Source organism: Ovis aries, chromosome 2 (genome assembly GCF_016772045.2).
Source record: "Ovis aries strain OAR_USU_Benz2616 breed Rambouillet chromosome 2, ARS-UI_Ramb_v3.0, whole genome shotgun sequence".
NCBI lineage: Eukaryota > Metazoa > Chordata > Mammalia > Artiodactyla > Bovidae > Ovis > Ovis aries.
In genome coordinates, this window is record NC_056055.1 from 232504131 (window position 1) to 232512448 (window position 8318).

At 50.9% G+C, this 8318-nt stretch overlaps 1 long non-coding RNA gene across 1 annotated transcript; it reads right to left on the bottom strand.

The window, feature by feature from the left end:
- Positions 1-1656: 1656 nt before the first annotated feature.
- On the bottom strand, positions 1657-4681 carry LOC105610092 (uncharacterized). Its single transcript, XR_001033797.5, has 4 exons — positions 4641-4681; positions 3399-3663; positions 2202-2324; positions 1657-1791 (listed from the first exon to the last, which is right to left on the bottom strand). It is a non-coding gene; the product is annotated as an uncharacterized LOC105610092 (long non-coding RNA).
- Positions 4682-8318: the final 3637 nt, after the last annotated feature.

An 8318-nucleotide genomic window follows, 5' to 3' on the forward strand; every position in this document is an offset into this window, starting at 1 on the left:
AAACAGCAATAGACTCACAAAGTTTGAGAATGAATTTATGGTTGCCAGGAGGAAGGATGGGGGAAGGGATAGTTAGGGAGTCTGAGATGGACAAGTACACATCACTATATTTAAAATGGAGTACCAACAAGGACCTACTGTATAGCACAGGGAACTCTTCTCAATGTTGTATGGCAGCCTGAATGGGAAGGGAGTTTGGAGGAGAATGGATACATGTATGTGTATGGCTGAGTCCCTTTTCTATCCACCTGAAACTATCACAACATTATTAATCAGCTATGTGTGCTAAGTTGCTTCATGTCCAACTCTTTGTGACACTATGGACTGTAACCCGCCAGGCTCCTCTGTCCATGAGATTCTTCAGGCAGGAATACTGGAGTGGGTTGCCATGCCCTTCTCTAGAGGATCTTCCCAACCCAGGGATCAAACCCGTGTCTCTTATGTCTCCTGCACTGGCAGGCAGGTTCTTCACCGCTAGTGCCACATGGGAAGCCCCATTAATCAGCTATATCCCAATACAAAATTAAAAGCTTTTTTTTAAAAAAAAAAGATTCCTCTGGTCCCATCAGTCAGCAGCTCTGCATGCTCTGAGACCTCCTTAACCATCCGAGTCATCCTAAACTGTTTGTGGCCTGCATCACAATTTAGCTCTTAATTTGCCCTCTATTTTCTCTCATGGACTGGTCTTATTTCCCCAACTAGAGGCACAGCCCCTCCTCTTTCTGCAGCAGCTCGGAGCTCCCAGGCAGAATTTGCTACAGGCTCCAGGCAGGTGATGAATCACAGTATCCCTGACTCCTAGCACGCCAATTCCCAATGCAATCTCATTTAATCTTCACAAAACCCTAAGATGGCAGTCCTAGTTTGATCCCTAATTTACAGATGGGGAATTGAGGCTCAGAGAGATCAGAAGTTACATGACTAGTAAGTAGCAGGGACAGGACCTGAACTGGTTGCTCAGAAACCAAGACCCGGGTTTTTTACCGCTGGGTACCAGAGATGGGGTGCAGGCAAAGGGGCCATTAGGGTCCCCATGCAGAGTGGGGTGGAGAGGGGAGGGAGAGGAAGATGGAGGCTGCAGGGATGGTGCCGCTGAGCTGGCGCTACTGTGGTTCTATTTCCAGGGCGAGCTTTGCATCCTTCTACAGAAAGAGGCCCATGGAGCCAGGGACACAATTGTCTCTTCCTGTCTAACCCTGGGTTGTTGCACAACAGGTGCTCCCTAAATACTCTGTAATCCCAGGCAGGTATGAAGAAATGTGACTTATTTCTCCTTTATCACCACCCTCCCCCCTCCACCGCTTCCTGACGGCAGAGTGCAAGGGGGGCCGTGACCTCCATTGGTGTCCCCTTGACAACTGCAGGTCACCCCCTCCGCCGGTCCCGTTGTGTCCTGACATCCTGCCATCGTCTCCTGGGGAACGGTTTCTCCACAACCAGAGACAGGGAGAGACCCCACATTCTTCTGAAATATGTAGGGCAGCTGTGCGGGTGACAAGGGAGGCCAGATATGGAGCCGGGATGGTGGGACTGGAGACATGAGAATAAAGCACTGCCCCCAGCCTTTTATTCATCGTTTGACTCATTCATTATCCAGAAAATATGAAACAGAAAACAAAGGGCGGATCTCAGTTCTTTTCCTCAAGCAGCCAAACAAAACTTTTCAATTAATTTATTTGGGGGGGAGCAAGAACTTTGTATGTGATGAATGGATAAGTAGAAAAGTGTGCAATGGGTTTGAAAAATATTGGTGAGACTTTGAACCTCCACCTTCATCTGTGCTCTGTCTGCCTGGGAAATATTAAAATTTGTTACCAAAGTTAAACTAAAAAAAAAAAATCTAGGTGCTATTCAACTTCCACAGAGAAAAGACAGTAGCCTAGGAAGTTAGACTATTGCCTTGATAAAGAATTCTAAATTAGTTAATCCAGCCCCACAGTCCACCCTCCGAGCCTCAGTGAGCTTTTTAGCAAAATGTTTCATGTGGAAGCAAGGGAGGAGCCAGCTCAGGAAACAGAGAAGAGCTTAGCAGAGGGCAGAGGGCAGGGGAGCAAAGCAATCCAGTGTGTACCCCAGTCTGTGGGAGGCAGATAGGATATAAAATAGAGCCAGTTCGAGGGTGAGGGGATCCTTCCTCTCCTGCCACCATCCCCCACTCCTACTCCCTGTTCAGTCTCTGGGAAGAGGCTGCTGATACCTACCTGGGATGCAGCTGTCTCCGTGTAACCTGAGGGGGCATCTCGATTAGCCCAGGCCCTCTCCACATTTGAGCTTGGCCAGAGCCACTTTCCAACTGTGGTGTTGGAGAAGCCTCTTGAGAGTCCCTTGGAGAGCAAGGAGATCAAACCAGTCAGTGCCAAAGGAAAATCAACCTTGAATATTCATTGGAAGGACTGATGCTGAAGCTGAAGCTCCAAAGGAAATCAACCTTGAATATTCATTGGACGGACTGATGCTGAGGCTGAAGCTCCAACACTTAGGCCAGCTGATGTAAAGAGTCAACTCATTGGAAAAGACCCTGATGCTGGGAAAGATTGAAGGCAGGAGGAGAAGGGGACGACAGAGGATGAGATGGATGGATGGCATCAGCGACTCAATGGGCATGAGTTTCAACAAGCTCCAGAAAGATGGTGAAGGACAGGGAAGCCTGGTGTGCTGCAGTCCATGGGAGTCCCAAAGAGTTGGACACGATTTAGCGACTGAACAAGAGCCACCCTTGAATCCTGAGGTCATGGGCTGGACTTTAAAGGAGCTGTGGGTCTAGATGGGGCACTTTCTAGAGGGGCCATCACGGCAGGGGAGTTACGGTGTAAGCGAACTGCTAACTCAGAACTGAGTGCAGGCAGCAGGCTGACCTCAAAGAGGCCTCTTGCCCCAGTCGGAGCTGGGTGGGCCAACTGTGTGGTGTGACACGCCTGGGAGGGCTGCAGGCCACAGAATGGTTTCTGAGAATGTAACAGAGACAGCGTTCAGCGTCACTACCCTGTGCCCCTGTTCTGCAGAGCTGGCCAGGGGACAGCGGGCACATTTGCACAGGGCCAAGGAGCCTCCCTGAACCAGAGTAATCCTGACCCTGGCCACAGGGTCTGTTGACCTTCAGCGTTGTATAGGGCATCTCTAATGAACTGTGTGTGTGTTCAATCGTGTCTGACTCTTTGCAACCCTTTAGACTATAGCCCGCTGGGATCTTCTCTGTCCACGATGCCCTGAGGTTGTCCCCAATGAGAGACTGGTGACAGCAAGGGCCTGAGAGGGGGAACTCACCATCAAGAGAGGGGGTGACCAATTCAGGACCCAGTTTCAACTGGAAGGCTTAGCCTGTGGGGCTCAGCCTGTGGAATGGGATTAACCTCCAGAGATGGAGGCTGAGCGCGAGGCTATAAAGTAAAAATCTGTACCTCTGAAGCTGAGGGTGGGGTGCCTCTGCCGTCTGGGCTAAAAGCGGAGCGAGGGCACCGTCCCAAGTGAGAACAAGGAGGCCTTCTTCTGCAGGGAACACATCCCCAGCAGCATCTCCATGTGGCAGGAACAGGGCAGCCCAGCCAAGGCGAGGAGTCGGGTTGAAGTCGTCATCGTTCATTCACTGGCTCCCTGATGGGATGTGGAAGTGAATCCCAAGTCCCAGGAGTGCCCAGCTTAGAGGCTGGCCTGGGGATGCTGTAGCTGGGAGGTGACATAGTAGATTGGTGTCAGTGCCCCATGCAAAGACGAAGCCTCCCAGCTGGCTAGGGGAGAGTCGCACAAGTGTGCAGAGGGGTGGGGGCTGCAAGAGAGAGAGACAGAGACAAAGAGACAGAGAGATGGAGAGGTAGAGAGAGGCTGGGTCTGACGGGCTGCGTTGCATGCAGTGGTGGAGGGCATGCCCACAAGACCAGCACGTGTCTCTGCCTGAAGATGCCAGACAGGCAAAGCTTCCTGGCAGAGAGGTGATGCCTAAGGTGAGCACTGAGGATGAGTTAAGAATGAGGTGGAGAAGAAAGGAACGGAAGGGATTTTCAAGCTGCGTGTGTAAAAACTCAAAAGATGTGAGCCATCATGATGTGTACCAGCATTCCAGGGAGTCTGCCATGACTAGACAGGAAGTCAGACTTGAAGAAGGAGCAGGAGCCAAGACCTCAGGGTACACACCCCCAGGAGCTTGGACTGGGTGGTCCGCCGTCTTCATGGAGGAGAAATCCATAGACGGCTGAAAAAAATGTTTCAGCCTTAGAGGCAGTATCAGGACTGACGATGTGTATCAGAGAATCAGCAGCATAGAAATGATGGGAACTCTAAGATGAATGAGAAATGGCACAGAGGAGGAGAGGAAAGAGCCCCACAGTGAACATAGAACTCCAAGGGGCAAGACTAGGGTCTTAACACCCTCAATCAAAGAGTCTTGGAGGAAGTGATTGGCTGAGCAGAAATAACGCCAGGTGAGAGACTGTCTTGGAAGCCAAAGAAGTGAGAAGTCTGAAAAATGAGAGTATGGTCACCATGTTACACTGAAGCAGCCCGGGGAAGATAAGGACTGAATTGCCTCCAGTGGGCTGGATAATCTGGAAGTCCCTGGAGACTTCTGTAAATAGTCTCAGTAGACTGGTCGGGACAGGACCAGGGTCAGGAACGGGAAGCGATTGAGTGGCGAAGGATAGACTCACCCAGTGATGATGGCTCTTTTACCAAGCTCAGGGCCAAAGGGAAGGAAAGAGGAAGTGCAGGGGGACAGTACTAGGTCAGAGGGAGGTGTGTGCATGTGGGCGGGGCGTGAGTGTGCAGGGAAGCTTCAGCATATTTCCAGGTGAAAGGCAAGGCGGGAGTCGTTAAAACAGCAGAGGGAGATAGGAGTAGATGCAGCAAGTGCTAGAGGTGCCAGAGGGAACGGAACCGGGTGTGTGTGGGGGGGGGGAGGGAGTGGCTGGACTTGACCCTGAAGAGGACTGCTTCATCCTTGGAGACAGAGAGTGAGTGAATGCTCAGTCGCTTCATTTGTGTCCGACTCTTCGTGACCCCATGGACGGTAGCTCTCCAGGCTCCTCTGTCCATGAGATCCTCCAGGCAAGAATACTGGAGTGGATTGCCATGCCCTCCCTCAGGGGGTCTTCCCAACCCAAGGAACCTGTGTCTAGGATCGAACCTGTGTCTAGGTGCGCCTCCTGCATTACAGGAGGAGATGGTAGAAGGGGGTGTCTACATGAAACACGAGGAAAAGCAGGATGCCAGAAGTTGTAGCAGTGCTCAGCCCAGGTGAACACTGGAAAGAAATCTGAATGAGAGCTTACATGTGGATCCTGACCCTTTCCAAACAGAGTCCAGAATAACTTTCCAACTCCAAAGGAACAGCACTCTTTCACAGTCACCCCAGGAACAAGAAAGGATCAGAGTTTGGTTCAGAAAAGGAGCAGTTTGTACTAGATATTTGAGACACAGAGTGTGAATAGTTCTAGGGGTCAGAGGTTCCAGGATTTGGATGTGGTATGGTACTGAAATCGAGCAGAGAGCTAAGAGTCACTGAGGCTGAGGATGTGAAAGAAATGTGAGGCTAAGCTCTTGGATAGATGTAGCAGGCAGGAACGACATTCAGTGAAAGTAAGAGAAACACGCCTACAGTGGCCTAAATGAGTAAAGGGTGTGCATAGTAAGTCCACAAGAAGACAGCTGTTGGTGATGGTTTAATAGCCTTTAGATGACAGGGTGTCTGCTATCATTCATTACCTTGTGGTTCAAAGATGGCTGCTCCTGCTCCAACCACCACATCTGCCGTCAAACAAGGAAGAAGAAAAGGAGGTGTCAGCTATTTGTGTCCCCTGTTATCAGGAAAGCAAAACCTTTTTCAAGAAACTATTCCCTCACTCCCAGCAGATTCCCAGATAGGTCTCTTTGAGAGAGCTGAATCACACAGCCTTCCCTAACTGCAAAAGAATTGAGAGAACTGGGAATGAGACCCATGACAGATTTAAATGCTGAGCCTGGGCACACTACACTGCTGCATGCAATTAAATTCCAGGAAGAAGTAGGGACTGGATATTGGTTAGATAAAGATGAGATCTGCCTCAGTGGGTCCCCTGTGTGGTGGATGCAGTCTTGTCCTGCCCAGAGGGCTGGGACCATGGTCAGGTTCAGATGAGGACAGGATTGAGAGGGGAGTAATGGAATGGTGGTCAGAGGCCAGAAATCCAGGGTCCTTGGACTCCAGGCCTCAGTTTACTTTGTGCTCAAAAGGGAGCTCTTTGCAGAGTTTTGAGCAGGTGTGTAACAGGGAATAACAGGTGTACACGCAGGGAGACAGAGACACAGTGGGGCAAGAGAGGACAGCACCCATCGGGTGGGACCAGTGGCTGCCCAGACTCTCGCAACCCCTTTAGCTCACACCCCCTTTAGGCTGCTGGGTACCCTAGAAACACGAAGTGGACAACCCAGGCTGATATGTTACACAACACTCTATTCACAAGAGGAAGGAGCAGCCCCAGAGCACACAACGAGAGTGTGGCTCAGATGGGATGGGCCTCCACGGGCCTCAGTGCTCCCCACTCCCACGCCTCCTCCCCCCTGACTGTGGTCCTCACCATGGCCTCTCATTTGATGCTAGTCCCCTTGCTCAGCAACCCTCAGGCTCCTCCCATCCAGGGATGCTGGATAAGAGCTTCCCAGGACCCCATCTCCCACCTTCCTCCCCAGGGTCCTCTGTCCCCAAGAGTAGCACAGACAGGGCAACACAGAGGGGCAGACCATGGCCTAGACACTGTCCAGATGTTCACTAACTGTGAGGGGCCAAGGGTAAAGGAAGGTAAAGCTGACTCCTCATTTCAAGCCTGAGTGACCCATCCTGCAGCCCCTGGCAGTTCAGGGGACTCGAGAAGCAGTGGTATCCCATTGTGCATGTCTCAGATCAGCCAGATAGTAGGTAGATGAGCACCTCAACAACACCCCTCTGTCCCCCCACCCTTGGTCCATTTCGTCAAATGAGTCCTGTACCCTCTAATCACAGGGCCCTTGCATAGGCTGTCGGTGTGTCTGAATGCTCCTTTCCCCGCATCCTTCTCCAAGTCAACTCCCACTCTTCCTTTGGACCCTGACCTAAATGTCACTTTCCTAAGGATGCCTTTCCTGGCCCTTTGCCTGCTCAGTTGTCTCCCTGCTCTCCCTTATAAGAACGGTGATTCTGTCTTAGTTAAGGCAATTACCACCAGCTACTGGGGCTTTCCCAGGTGGCACTAGTGGTAAAGAACCTGCCAGCCAATGCAGGAGACATAAGAGATGCAGGTTTGATCCCTGAGTCAAGAAGATCTCCTGGAGGAGGGCATGGCAGCCCACTCCAATACTCCTGCCTGGAGAATCCCACGGACAAAGGAGCCTAGCAGGCTATAGTGCATGGGGTCGCAAAAAGTCAGACACGACTAAAATGACTTAGCACAGCACATCAGCTACTGAGTCAAACTGAGGTCTCAGTGAGAAAGCATAATAGGAGTTTAGTTCCCCTAAATGTAAAATTCAGTGTGGTTTGGGTAGCCCTCCTTCATCCTGTAACTCCAGCATCTACACAGTCAAGAAAACAGAACAAAGAGAGTTGAAAGAGAGGCATCAGTTCTTAAAGTCTTTCCCTGGAGGGGACACGCATCATATCCACTCATGATCCTTGGCCAGAATTCATCTCTTGGCCCCAACTGAAACTGCACGGCAGGTTGGGGGCCGGTGGGGAGGGAGCTCTTGGGAGATGCAGAGGAGCACACAGAATACCACGGGAGCACCATCTCAGCTACCGGCCTTCCTGAGAACCTTTTATCACAGTTGTCATTTTACAGTAATTTATAAGCTTCTTTGATGACAAGTGTCTCTCTCATTAGACTGCGGACCCCAAGCGAGCAGGAACTGTGTGTGCACTGGCTTATCACTCATCTTCAGAGTACTATGAAGTTGATGCTCACTAAGTATTTATTAGATCACCCAACAAACCGGCAGTGGGCTCAGCAGTTGGGGAGTTCATCTCCGGAGACACAGAACATCAATTCAGAAGGAAAAAAAAAAACTGAAGTCTAAGGGGTGATGCTGAGTTCAGGATCAGCAGGGCGGTAGCGCATTTTGCTGGGGAAGAGTGAGAAGATCTGATCAGGAGAGGCGTGGGTGGATTTGCCCTGCAGCTTCTAGCTTCCTAAATCAGCTTTTATTCATCCACTTGCAAAGGCTTTGGGTCCCCCCTCCCCTGAGGCTTCAGGGCAAGTAGAGAAGGGGGAGGGTAAGCATAACCATCACCAACACCCACTCCTTCCCCTCCCTCCATCCCCCTGCCAAAAATAATGTAGCACAATGGGCAGCCTCTATAATTAGGCAGGGCCAAGAGG